Consider the following 14,000-nt stretch of genomic DNA (forward strand, 5'->3'; position numbering starts at 1 on the left):
TGATGAAAGCACACTTTGGATCAGACCCAAGGAGGACAGAGTCAAAGCTTTTTGTCGGTTCTCTGCCTGGTGCTGTCTCTTCCCATCCTTACTCTGGCATGTGTAACACCTGTGACGTGCCACATGAGCACTCAAGGAGGTCTCTGCTGGTGACCAATCAGGCAGTCCCTTGGAATTTTGTTCCATCACCCCCCTGCCCAGGAAAGGTGCTGCACAGCGTTGTAAAGGTAATGTTTAACCCAGGGGCTCCAAGCCAAATCCTGGCCTCTGCGCACAGCTTGAGCACAAATTGTGCCCATGGCAACTACGCAGCAACTTGCTAGGTTGGAAACCTCCCATCCCCACTTGGAGGCAGCCATGTGGTCCTCTGCTTCTGCTGCTAAAAAGTAATAGATTTTTGGCATTTACTCTGTATCTTTATCCTGCACCCAATCCTTCCTGCTTTACAGGCATAGTGTGTTCAGGTGATTGGGACAAGGCTCTGCGTTGGGTCTGTTGGAAATACTCCCTCATAACAATTTTCAACCCTTTTTTTTGGACCCTGTGGATTCTCCTTCTCTTACTAACTCACTCTGTTCACTTCCTCTACTCCCGTTCCTCTGTGTTGCCCTCCCAAAGTCTCAACATCCCTTTGGTGCTACCATCTTCATCTCTTCTCCAAATCTTCCTCATCTCTCCTGAGTTACACTTTTCCTTAGACTTCCCAAATACTTTCTCTGCAATCATTCCTTGGCAGATCAGCTTCTTATTCCTTCTCCCACCTGGTAACCATTTCTTGAGCAGGACACATGAGGATAAAAAAAAATGGACTTTTCTTAGTTCTGCTGTTGATTTGGGATCAAAGGAGTTCACAGTAGCTGCAGTCAAATTCTCTGTTCATGCAGCTGTAGCTGGTGACAAGGACTGCAGGCTCTGAAGCACACCCAACCTTTCACTTGAGATTGTGACCCTGTTTTGGGATGCTGTATGGTTTTGAGGTTCCACATTTGCAGGGTGGTGTCTTTGCTGCCTGAGATAAGGTGGTGGTAGTCCTGGAGAGGGTTGGCTTGGCCTTAAGGTGGTCCTCTTTGGCTTGCTACTCCGTTGCTTGTGCTTTTCTAGTTATCCAGGGAATTAGGAAGGGACTATTGCAATATTATAATGTGTGTGTGTGTGTCCCTGTGGCTGTGTGGGATTTTACCACTCTGGCGTGCTGCAAATCTGCAAGGAATGGCCGATACCACCTTGTCGTTTGTGTCCTCCTGAGCGATTTGCCGCCAGTGCTGTGACCGGGACAGGGTGAGGCAGACAGGAGACAAAAAAATTGCTACATGAAACTGCCTGCTGCAAATCTTGCCAGAGGAAGATTTGGCATCCCCCTGCTCCTGTGATGAAAATCTTCAGAGGCCCATGCCCTGGAAGCCGCAGTCCCCGTGGCTGCAACTCCAGATCTTTGGAGCTTATTGGTAACATATTTGCAAAGCTGCCCCGCTGTGATCACTGATCTCTGCCAGCTTAAATTTGGGAAAATGCTTTACACAGCCTTTCCTTTCCCCTCCTTCAACCCCTGCAGGTCTATATACAAGGAAAGAAAGATTTAGTGTTTGAGCATAAGCACTGGTCAGCCAATCTGCAGCGTATCTTCTTGAAAACCCAAAACAGGTGCTCTTGGGCCATCGAAGTCTTGAAGCAGTTAAACTTCCTTTCACCTCTGTTGCAGTTCCTTTAAAAGAAATAGAGAGATCTTCAAAAGGTGGAAGGGTGGCAGGCCAGAAACGTAAAGCGTGTGCAATCACTCAGATACAAGTGGCACCACTAAAAATTGCCTTCATATATCAGCTTATGGTTTACACACTGTGGCAGAAAGGACGCTAAAAGGTCAGCAGAAAAAAAATATATATGTCAAGCCTGGAGCTGTGACTCCAAAGGTGTGGAAAGACATGATCTGAGAAGGGTTCTAGAGGGACTGGATAAGTGCTTGATATGGCAGGATTTTTTTATTTTATTTTATTTTATTTTTTGCAAGGGAGCTGCTTGCAAACGTCAGCACAGAAGCCAAGGTATATACTCGCAGTAACCTCTTGCTACGACCCCTGGTGACAAGACGGATAGTTCCATTCATCTGTGGGTGAACAGCACAGGCTCTCTGCATTTTTTACTTGAAGCCCTGGATGAATTTGTTTGCGGAGGGGAATGTCACCGTTGTGAATGCTCTGATCACTCATGTGCCCATAGTGAAGTCAGTGGTAGGGAAGAGGGGAGGGGAAGGAGGGGGGCAGAGCAAGGAGGAAAGCAAGCTTCTCTCTGGGGGTCTGGGGGATGCCAGCTTATATCCAGCAAAACATCTCCAACCAAACATTAATGGAGGATGTGACTTCGAAACAGAGGGATCAGCAAATATGCTGTAAATTAATAATGTGCCCTTTTAGTAGCAATTGCTTTATGAAAATCGGTAGGGCTTTTTTTCCCCCCCTCCTTGTACGAATAGCTCTGAAATAAGTGGGTCTCACTGGAGTTTTGTTTAAGACTGACCCCTTACTTTATTAACTGTGTAACATTTTAAGGTTGTTTTTTCCTCTCTGTCTCCTCCAGCAAGTCTCTATTGATCACTGTTTACAGTTATAATCCCTTTCAAATTTATCATCCATGACTAACACCACACATATTGATTGGTGCTGACGGATGTCCCTGTATGGTGTATACCCACAGTGATTCTCGCTAGTGAAGTACAGTAGATATATTTTTTTCCTCTCCTTCATTTGCTTTTTATAGCTTTCTGCTCCCTCCCTTTTGTTCTCAGTCTGACTAACCTATTTCACACAAACACTGTGGGATTACCATGTCTAAATTTAGGACAATTTCTTTATTCTTGATGAGGTCTTTGGAACAGGAAGGAAAAGAATGGGCAGTGGCGGGGTTTGGGTTTTGTTGTTGTTTTTTCCCTCAACTGGGGAGCTACTGGAAGGAGACAGGCCCTATAGGAGATCAGATTTATGAGGGACATCCACATGTCTTAACCTAAAGCCTAAAGTAACAAAGATGTAAGGGCTAGTTTTTTTAGGGACAAATTAGATGTCACTGGTGACTAAGGACAAGGTGTCCAAAATCTGGACTATAAATGGAGTCATTTGTCAACAGTGCATTTTTGCTTGCCTGCTGCGACATTTCCTCCATCTCTTGTTGGCCAGAAGTAGAGCTTAAGGTTAATCTCTTCTCTGAGCCACCTCAATTTAACTTGAATTTACAAACCTAAACCCAAATAACTAAACCAACCAAAAGCCCCCAGCCCCAAATGCTCTCAAGGATTTTGCTACAGTAGCACCATAAAATTTCTGTCACTTAAGCTGTTGTTTTGTTCTTGTTCTTGTTAACCCAAAGCCTTTCAAAGGCTGGGTTCCTTCCAGATTTGAATAATCCATTTGTAACTTTTTTTTTGTGTGCTTTATGCAATGGTTTAAATACATGTTCTTGTACATGCTTTTTATTTGGGGGTAATAAGGCAGCAAGTATAAGACAGAGTTGTTAAACCTCAGTAAAAACATTTTTTAGTAATAATTTGGCATTTATTTAATATACAACCACCGTCTTATTAAATCTCTTTAGATTTAATAGGATAGTTTGTTGTATTATACCATTACTACTACAATGCTGTAGTTATGGTTGAAAAGGCATTTTCATTATAAACTCCTGTTTGCAGGTGCTTATAACTTTCTGAAGTACAGCACCTCTTTTATTTGAATGTGAAATAATTCACTGCACCTCTCAGTTTTTTTCGTTCATTTCCATCTCCATCTCAGAAACAAGGACGTTTAGATGTCAAAAATAAAAACAAAGAAAACTAGCAGTTACTGAGGAGCAACATTAGAGCTGAGAATTAAAATTCACCAAAGTAAGAGCTCAGAGTTAGAGCTTAGGAAATTCTGGACCTTGATTAAGTTGCTGTGTCCATGTCTGGTAAAGCATAAATTTGGCAATTTGCTCAGTAATGTGCAGTGCCATTAAAAAAAAAAAAAAAAAAATCTCTTCTGTGTGTGTGTTTCTCCTTCACCTTGAAGGCAAACAGGTTTGTCTGGTGAGGTGCTCGGGACTGGACCAGGGGTCAGTGTACTTACTGATGAACTGGGTTAATGACCAGGTTTTATGATGAGCAAACAGGACCTGCCCTCAGCAGGGCTGTCTCCAGGAAATGGGCATTTTTCTGTGCCCTGTCCTGGCCATGCCTCTCTGAAAGGGTGGGCACACAACAGTGGTGACATCCACAGTGGCCACCCGGCTTTGCTCTGCTGTCACTGTAGTTGACCCTTACAGCATTACTCAGCTATAGTAAATGTAATATTTAATTGCTTTCTGGGCTGGGAACCACTTGTAAACAAACCATAGCCTCAATGGAGACTTTATGGTTAAATAAATAAACGCTGACAAAGAAAGACTGGGGACACAAAAAACCCAAACAGGAGCACAGCACTAAACTGCCCCATAAAACCTGTGTAAAGAGACTGTTTCATGGTGTCACAGCAGCAGACTTTTTGCTTTTCCACAGGCTGAGTTTGCACGTGGCATTATTTTCCTTTATTTCAGTCCTGGCCCAGAAACTCCTGCTGGAGTGGCACTGAGGAGAGGGTTGGTCGGTTTGTTTGTTTTTTTAATTGTTACCAGGCTTAGACAAATTTCTCTTTTAGTGGTGGGAAGATCAGAGCAGGGAGAGGGACATGTGCCACTGTTACGAAGGGCGCAGCCTGTTCCTGCTGCTGTAGAACCTGAGCTGAGCAGAAAGCAGAAAGCTATTCTTTTAAAGCCCAGAATTTTGGTAAATCTCTTCTAGCTCTGTGCAGCAATATGATTCTTTTGCTTAGGTGTAAACATCAAGTCTTTCCTGAGAATGCAAGTAGAGATAGGTGTGAATTCATCAAGACAGAGTTGTTGTCTCCTGCTCTGGTATAATCCATTGTGGGTTTTGGAGTACTAATAGTTTCCTCAAATAAACATCCTCAATGCCAATCAAAATAAAAGGGTTTGTAGCTCCAAGCCTTCTGCCCTGAAAGTCCTCACTGCAGCCACAGCAAGGCTGAAAATGAAAGTTGTTTTCTAGGAAAAAACAGATAAATTAGGCAAACTTTTGTGGCAGGACCGAATTTTTTACAGTTTATTCTCCCCATGAAGTTTTGCACTGTTGAAAAACCTCACGCAAAGTCCTTTTAATGTTCCTCAAGTGTGCATCCAGTGACCACAGTGGTAACCACTGCCTCTGTCCAAAAGAGAGAAAATGCAATTATTTAAAAGTAGCAGCTACAAATAAATTTATTAAATGGAAGATGATCATATAGACAGCTCTGAGCAGCTCCTGAATTTCCAGACAACTTGTACTGCATTATGACTGTTTCAGCCTACTCCATTGGGGTTTTTTTGCTGTACAGGTAGGCTTGACCTCTCCTTGCCAGTTTTAATTTTCCTGCTGTTTTTCAGTAGCTCTGTGGTCATGTTGCTAGCAAAGGAGCACTATAAATGGATTAATGAGTGTCATGAGGAAATAGGAAACTGTCTCCTTGATTTTTTTTTTTTGGACTGTTTTAGTAATAAGTATTTTAAAAATTTTGAAGATATAAGAACTGGGAATTTTCTATTTTTTTTTTCTTTTTGTTAGGATCATTTAAAAATACCCACAGGTTCATTTTTGTGTAATGCCACATGACTTGGCATGCTTCAGATTGTAGTTAGTCACTTTTTGGTAGAATTCTCTTATGGAAAAATGTGTGCATGCCATTTTAAAATCATATTCAAACATATGGAAAATCCTTTGTGCTTGCAAAATGTGGAAATCTGGTCAGAAATGGGCTAGCTTTATCTTAAATCCAGTCAATTTTGTTGAAAATATAACTGGAACAGAGCTTGGTTTTTGGAGAGAGAAATTCATCTAGAAAGGTGAGATTTCCTGGCTGGGCAGACCTGTTTTGAAATTTGAAATAAAAAGCAAAAGAAAGAGGTGAAGTGAAACACCTCTCTTGGATTTGCTTTTCTGATAATGAAGTCAACCCTGGACTTTTCATGGGTCTGGATTGTCCTGTCACTGAGCCCAGAAATCTCCCAGGATTTTGGACCAATTCCAGCCAAGGGAGGGTCTGGAAATACAGATATTAAACTGCAGATCACTGGGGATAGTGCAAATGTTGATTGGGAAAAGTCTATGGAAACTTCCTTGGAAGGAGGAATGATTGTCAAATAATTTGTATAGAGACATCTTAAAGTCACTTGATTAAACTGGAGTGTCAAGAGGAAAAAGAATTCTTCTCCATATAAAAAAAATTAAATAATCATAATAACTCATATTTTTCTATCTTCTAATGGTAAAACATTTTGGTTATTTCAGATACCAGCCTGTTCAGCTCATTGGTTCTCCACGTGGTCAGAAGTTTGTCATGACCTCTATGCAGCTCAGCCTTGGATGGAACTTCTTACAGGTCCTTATTTTTTTGCTCTCTGGGGAAATGCATTTTCACGTATTTGTTGTATGTATCTTTTCTTTTCACTTCTTTTATTCCTTTTTTTTTTTTGTCTTTTCTATTTTTTCTAACCTCAGAGGTAGCAATCCTACTGCTATTAGCAAGATGTCTATTACAGTGTCATTAAAAAAGCTATAGTCAGAGCATGGAATGACTCACATCATGGAGGAGTTAATAATTCACTGTAATAAAAGTATAAAGTTTTATGATAAACCACTCTCAGGGGAGTTAAATATAATCCTTAGCGGGTCACACACTGACTACAAAGCTTACATTTGTAATGGTAATTTGAATTTACTACATCGCCTTTAGTTTTTAAGCGTTTGTATGTCATTAGACCTTATAAATTGATTTATATATTCAACTCCAGTATAATTCTACATAAAGGTACAATAAATTTTATGGATTATAGATATGGCATCTAAAACAGTTTAGAAAAATAATTTTATTAAATTCACTTAAACGGCGGTGATGAACAGCGACGAGGATGCCAGCCTGGCTCAACTTCCGAGAACTGCACGAGGCGGGCAGGGAGCTGCCAGTGGTGGTGGGGACAAAGGGAGGGGACAGGGCCATAACTAGTCACCCAGCTTCTCATTAAGGACTTCAGCAGTGACACCAGGTGCTAATATTTCACACAACCACAATTGTCACTGAGCAGGACCCCTGTGCTGCTTCAAAACTCGTTCTCCTACTGTGACATGTGGGGTCCCCATGGCCAGTGCCACTCCTAATGCTCCATTGGTGACATTGCTGGTAAAGGTACAAGATCACCTGCAGGAAAGGATTGTGTTTGTACCACAAACAAGTCACTTCTTTCTAAGATCAGGCTGCTGTGGTGCACTTCAGGTTGGCTTCAGCAGGATGTCTTTCCTCAGCACTTTGCCTCCTCTGCACTCTTTATCAGAAATAGCTTGTGAACAATGGAAAGATCTTTTCTTTCTTCCCCCCTGCTTGGATTCAGCAAATATATTCATAAGAGGAGCCATTAAAAATGTTCATCTTGAGCATTCTTTACTGATGTAATTTCAGCAGAACTGACTGTGAGGAAGTCACTGTTGGCATTTTGCCCCTGACATGGCAGATCCTGCTCAGAACCCTCATCCTGTGAAAACTTCTGTTTGCATTCCCAAGCATGTGGAGCAGTCCCTGAGAGCAGAGCAGGACACAGCTCAGAAACACTTGATAAACTTCACTGTCTGTTTCTTAAGTGGTTTTAAATAATCAACCTCCTTTTTAATGCTGCTCTTCCTAAAGTCGGTGTAATTTCAGTGCTGATCTTCAAACCCCTTTGTCTAATCCGCTGTGTAATCTTTCCCATAACAAACCTAAAAAAGATCCTTGTACTCCCTGGTGGGCAGTTATCAGTGTATTCCCCATCGCCCTCACACATCAGCAAAGCTTTATCCCATCATCGGTTTGATTTTGAAAGCATTGAGGTAAATCTCAGGTGGCATCCTACACTCTGTGGGTGTGTCACTGATGAAATGACCCAGCCAGCTGGACAGGTTTATGTACAATTTACTGGAAATGTATTAAATGTGTCTCGGGAAATGATTCTTTAAAACGTTCTCACTGCCAGTGCAAGAAAGATTAAGACCTTGGCATGAAACAGGGAAAAAAATTAAATAATTTTCAGAAGCTTGATGTAAAATAATGATACTAAATGTAACTTAGAGTCACCAAAGGATGAGCATCTAGGCTGAATTCCTACTCCTCCCTTGAGTAATTCCCATAATAATTCAGGGGTCTCTGAAACTTGCAGGCTGAATTTGAGCCCTGGCACAAGCACAGCGAGTCCTGCTTTAATCCCTCTCAGCCAGTTTGCTCAGACAAATGCAGGATTACATCGGCAAAACCAGGACTTGCAGGTGGGCAAGCTCTTTGGACAATAAACACTGTTGTTTTCATGTAATTGTTTTCGATATTCCCATTCCTCTTCTTATATTCCTTGGCTTAAATATTGTGAGGGCAGCACTTAGGCTGCCTCCCAGATCTTGTTTGTTCTTGAATTTCCTAAGCCACTCAAGAGGACTTTACAATCTCCTTGCTTAACATGTGGTTAGCTTTAGATGTCACTGCATACAGACTTTTTTTTATTATCATTTATGCCTTTTGTATCCACCTGTACTTCACTGTGACTGCCTTGTTTGGTTGCATGGAGCACCAAAGGAGAGCGTGGCTGGAGTTTTCTGTGGCATGAAGCGGGTAGCAATGGGGCTTGCCTGGCTTTTGAAGTGCCTCCAGGGCTGTTGGCATAGAGTGATCAGAATAAATGCAAAAGGTGGATATGATGCCTCTCTGCCCCCAAACAGTGGAGTTACAATGGGTGGGAAATGGCAATGGGTCCCACAGGCTGCCCAAGATGCCAAGGGGATGGCAGCCAAGGGGCTTGGAGCACCTTCCAGTTTCAGCATCTAAAATGATGCCGGGATAAACTGCTTTCTGCAGTATCCTTGAACATTTGCTCTCCGCAGCAAATAAAGGCTTTAAGTCCTTCCTCCTCTTCCAAATACACAATTTAGAAATAAAAGGTAATAACTGACGATACACAAACACTGAAATTTCCATTCTTCACAGATTAAATGATCCTTGCTGCAGATCATGAAAAGAGCCATTAGTGAGAGAGAGAGGGGGGTGGGGGGACACTTTGTGTAGCAACAAGCAGTATATTCTGTGCTTTAATAAGAGGGAAGCTGATGGAGAACTGCAGCATTTAAAATCACAGTGAACACAGCAGGCTGATTTTTGCCAGAGCAGGATGAGTGCAGGGGAATAGAGGTGGGTGAGACGAGGAGCAGAGCTGGCAGTGACCAGGTGCCCTCCTTAGAGTTTCACAAGTTTGTAATTTCAGAGGGTTTTTTTTTTTAAGAGCATTTTAGCCCTCCCAGACAGGTTCTTGGGCTTCCTCTTCTCATCAATTCAGGCGCATTTTGAAGAAAATATTTCAACTCCTGTTCAAGTCAATAGTGATTGTTGTTTAGTATTGGATTATATAAAGCTATTTCATAGGGTAATGGAACTAAAAAGAGTAGTTAGGAGGTCTTTACAGCAGGCAAAGAGTTAATGGCTTCAAGTTGAGATAGAATAATTACTGCCTGGACTGATTTACTGTTTTATTTCTATGATGTTTGAAAATCTAATAAATCATTTTACTTTTATCTTGATAGATAATACTTTCATTAGGAAAATTAGAGGGTTCATTATAATGTTTATCATGAGCTGGAAGGTTTTTTCCGTTTTTTTTTTTTTTGGGTTTTAGGATTCCACAGTTCACTTTTGCCAGGTTTTCATTTTCTTTATCAAGTTTTCATTTTCATTGTCATTCCTAAGTGAATGCAGCAGCAGAGTAGTGGGCTGGATCAGACCTGGAGCTTACTTTGGAGGTGCCACCCACACTATTTACCTTGACTTCCTGGGGAGCTGTAGATGTTTTGGAAAGTCAGGCTGGAAGCTCTTTAGACTCTTAGATGCACAGATACGGAGACTGGAGGGGATTGTACAGATCCTTTACTCTCAGTTTCTGGAAAATTCAGACTAAAGTGCCCTTCCCCAGAGCAGGTGAGACCCCTTTATTCCTGCCAATGCAGTGCTGACCACTTGCTTGATAAACTCCACTTTGGCTTGAATGTGCAATTTTTTAACCTTTCCTCTTGTGTTGGTTTTTGCTAAAAAACCCGGCAGTGATGGTGTGGGCTGGGGCTTGTGCTCACTCTTGGCCCAGCCTGGCTGTGGGTTAATAACCTCTTGGCTGCCATCTGGTTTGATGGTTTCCCATTAATATGGATTTATGGGGTGGGCACCAGGGCCAAAGGAGCTCCTCACCTGCAGCAGGGCAATCTAACACCCATTCCTGTTCCCTGCAGTAAAATCCTTCACTGCTACTTTGAGTGCAGAGTTTCCCTACATCCAGCCACAAGGAATGTCACAAGGCACTGTCTGACTCCAGCGTAGTGTTTTGCAAGCCCATTTCAGTCCTCATTGCTAATTATGTTTGTTTGAAAATGCTTAAAGTGGTTGTAAAAAAACTCCAAAACACAACAAAAAAATGGTATCTTAATCTGGAAGATGCTTCCTTACCCATACAACATCTGTAAGCTCTACGTACTCACTACTTAGGCTGATTGCTTCCACAATTAATGTGCTTTGGGTTTGTGATTCTGTAATCATCCATTGCATTGCAAAATGCACAGCATATATTAAAAAGTGTCTATAATATGTTTTAAAAGGAATTCTTAACTAAGCTCTGACCTCAACACACTCTGAAGGTGAAGAGGATCAATCATAGATAAAAGGAGGGGAGCTCTCGGAGGACATGCGTACCTAAGACTTTCTCTAGGTGCTGTTCTGGATCTGTATTTATTGGTATTTATCTTTGAAAGCTCAGACAAGTAGAGATGCTGTAATTGATTTTATTCGAAAGTGAGAGATGGGGTCAAATGGAAGCTTTTGGGTCTCCTGCTTTTACTTTTCTACCTATATAGAACGAGGATTTTTACTAGAGGTGCTTAATGACATTCACATTTTTTTGGCCAAGCATGTGAATGGGAGCCTCCAGCAAATCGAACTCCACCTCTCCTAGCTTCAAATGAGCTGGGAAAGATCCTCATCCTGCCAACTCATCCTTAATTGTCCTATATAGTAAGAAGCAATTAAAACTAAAGGCCTGATTCATAAAAAATGTGCTTTGTGTTTGTGTCTGTGTATGTAGGGGCTTTTCCTGCACTCCAGCTAAAAGTGCAAGAGGCACATTAGCTTCCAGTGCACCTTTTTGCAATTTATTCCTTCCCTCGTTTTTTCTGAGTCACAAATGACCTTTTCTCCTGGGTTTCTCTGCAAGTGAGTGTGAGAGAATCCTAGAATATCCTGGGTTGGAAGGGACTCACAAGGTTCATCCAAGTCTGAGTAGATGGAGGTGTTTGGTGTAAACCTTCTAGACAAAAAGTAAATTTTAGACAAAATGTGAAAATGTCCAAATAGAAGCTAATGGCTGTGAGTCAGCAGTGCTGGCTTCTGTTAGCTGATTGATTTTTAGCAAGCCGCTGGCTTGCTAGACAGGTTGTGAAAGATCTTTGCTGGGTCTGCTGGGTGTGCAAAGCCTGCAATCTCCTTCTCTCTTTTTCTAAAAGAGGAAAACTAAAATAATATTAAATAGTTAATGCACAGAAGAAAAGGAATAGAGGAGAATCATCTGTCTGATGCTGAAGTTCATGCAAAGCCTAAATTTGAGGTTTTTTCCTTACCATCTTTCCAGGTTCTTGTTTAATAACTGGATACCTAAATGAATTGAAATATATGAATGCAATTCCTATAATTCTTTTTTTTCACTTTCTTGTGTTTGTTCCAAGTAATTTTCTTTGGGGGGGTGTCTGGGTTTGGTGGTGGTGGTGGGGGTTTGTGGTTTGTTTCTTATTTTTTGGTTGGTCGGTGTTTTTGGTTTTGTTGTTTGTCTTTTTTTTTTAATTTTTTGGAGTTTGTTTTTTGTTGGGTGGTTGGTTGGTTTTGGGGTTTTTTCTGGTTTTTTTTGGTCTGTAAAGACTTTTGGGATATAATTTATGTGAGTCCCAGCTGCAGAGGGCTGCACAGGACTGCACGGTGTAAAGCTGAATCGTGTTCATTCTGTTGTGAAATACCTGTAACTTTTAGAAAGATCCCCACTGCAAACACCTCAGGGTCAGGTTTTGCTGGAGGTTCTTCCATCCAGTTTGGTTAAAATCATCAGGTTGTTTAAAAATACCCCAAGAAGGCTCCATTTCTTGTTGCTGCTATGCACTGTCTTGGGAGCCAGGCTGCTATGCTTTGTTTTTTGGTTATTCCCAAAATAATCCTGCTCAGGCATGGATCCTGGCTGCTTCCCATCTGCTCCATGGCAGTGGTAAGGCCATAGCCCTCGGTGGTGTTTGGCACCACTGGGAAGGTCTCCACTTTTGCCAAGAAAACAAGGGACTGTGTTTCCAGGTGCGGTGCCAGCCCGGCGCTAACCATACGGTGTTTTCTGCCGAGGGAAAAATTACCCTCTGGGGGAAGGAGAGGTGGCCTCCGGTCCACCTTCAGGATCGGAATCTGATAAACAGTTTCAAATGTCAGTGGCCTGTTGTTGGTAATTAAATCGTAATGACAGATCCGTGCTGATACTATCAAGGTGCTTTTGTCCCGGGAACCCTGCATTAAGAGGAGCCACAACAGCAGTTTTGCTTGTTCCCTCTTCCTGCTGTTACAGTTAAATAGTTCATGGCCATCAGCTTCCCGAGGAGGAATGTCACTGCCCCCTGCGTGGGTTTCATGCACAATCACCAGGAATGTGAGTGTGTCTTAAATATTTGAATGTTCAAATGTTTGTCAGCCCCAACTAACCAGCATTCCTGGTTGCACATGCCATAGGCACACATCAGTTTGTGCCTCTTCACATCCAGAACTGGAGCCTTTAAAATATATCTGTTAACTTTTAGAGAAGGGAGGAAAATGTCTACAGAAAAGGTAAAGTTCAAAATAAAGGCACTCCGTCAGAGAAATATCAATATGCAGCTGTCAGGAGAACTGACATTCTGAGTCACAAACACACATTTTTGGTTTGGGGGGGTGGTTAACTTCTTCCATTATAAATGATTAAAACCACATGATCCATCATGGAGATAATAATAGCAGTCACCTTCTTAAAAACAACAGCAATTGCTTTACTCCCATATTCTTGTTTGTGCCCTGGAAAGAAAAGAAGCAAAAATGAGAGTGTTTCAGATGTTTTGGTGAGTGAGTGCCTTCAAAGAAGTTTTGGAGCCCTTTTCCATCCTGTTCTGTAGAGGTCAGCAAGTTTGAGGAATTACAGGCACTAAGTGAAAATGAAAACATCAAGAGGCTTGCTGTCTATCACAAGTATCACTAAATCTTTTTGAACAACCCTGGGCAGTGAATTATGGAAGCATGGAATTGACTTACAGTTTATTTCTAGTAACAGTCAGTTACTATGTCAAATCTAAAACCATTCAGAAAAGCCCATAAAAATGTATGACAAACTAACCAGCAACCTCTAGATCTTTTTACATGTGTATGATTTTAGAGAACATCTTCGCTAGTGCTTGTGGAAATGAACAGGCAGGACATTTTCACGAGGCTGTATTTTTTATCTTTTTTTGCCCTCCTCGCTCGTGTTGTTTGGCATCAGAGAAAGCCTCTGGAGTAGCTTTGCTGGAGGAAGACAATATGGTGTGTGGGCAGGGGAATGGCACAGCTCTTGCTCCTGCCTCCCTTGGTGATGATCTTCCCCCCTACCAGTGAATGGTCTCCTAGCAATCTCCCAAACCTTATTTCAAAGGGCCTTGTGAACGTTACCTGGGAACCTTGTAGCAAAGGTGTTGCACCAGCCATGGCTCACCCCAAGGTAAGAGAGGAGGAGAGGTCCTGTGGGATGGATGCTGGCTCAGTGAGGAGCTCACGGACGTGTTGCCCACGTAAGGCTGTGGGGCTCTCCTGGTACCAGCAAGTTTGCTTCTGCTGTTGGCAGAGAGAAGAGCTAAAACTTTGGGTGTT

The 14,000-nt window shown here is 42.0% G+C and overlaps 1 long non-coding RNA gene across 1 annotated transcript in view; it reads left to right on the plus strand.

Annotated features, from left to right (window-relative positions):
* Positions 1 to 6,293: 6,293 nt before the first annotated feature.
* LOC116441644 overlaps positions 6,294 to 14,000 on the plus strand; it is a 232,620-nt gene continuing 224,913 nt past the window's right edge. Inside the window, exon 1 of the long non-coding RNA XR_004239201.1 lies at positions 6,294 to 6,434. This is a non-coding gene — a long non-coding RNA (uncharacterized LOC116441644). The remainder of the gene's footprint in view (positions 6,435 to 14,000) is intronic.

The sequence above is a fragment of the Corvus moneduloides genome, chromosome 3 (genome assembly GCF_009650955.1).
Source record: "Corvus moneduloides isolate bCorMon1 chromosome 3, bCorMon1.pri, whole genome shotgun sequence".
Lineage (NCBI taxonomy): Eukaryota > Metazoa > Chordata > Aves > Passeriformes > Corvidae > Corvus > Corvus moneduloides.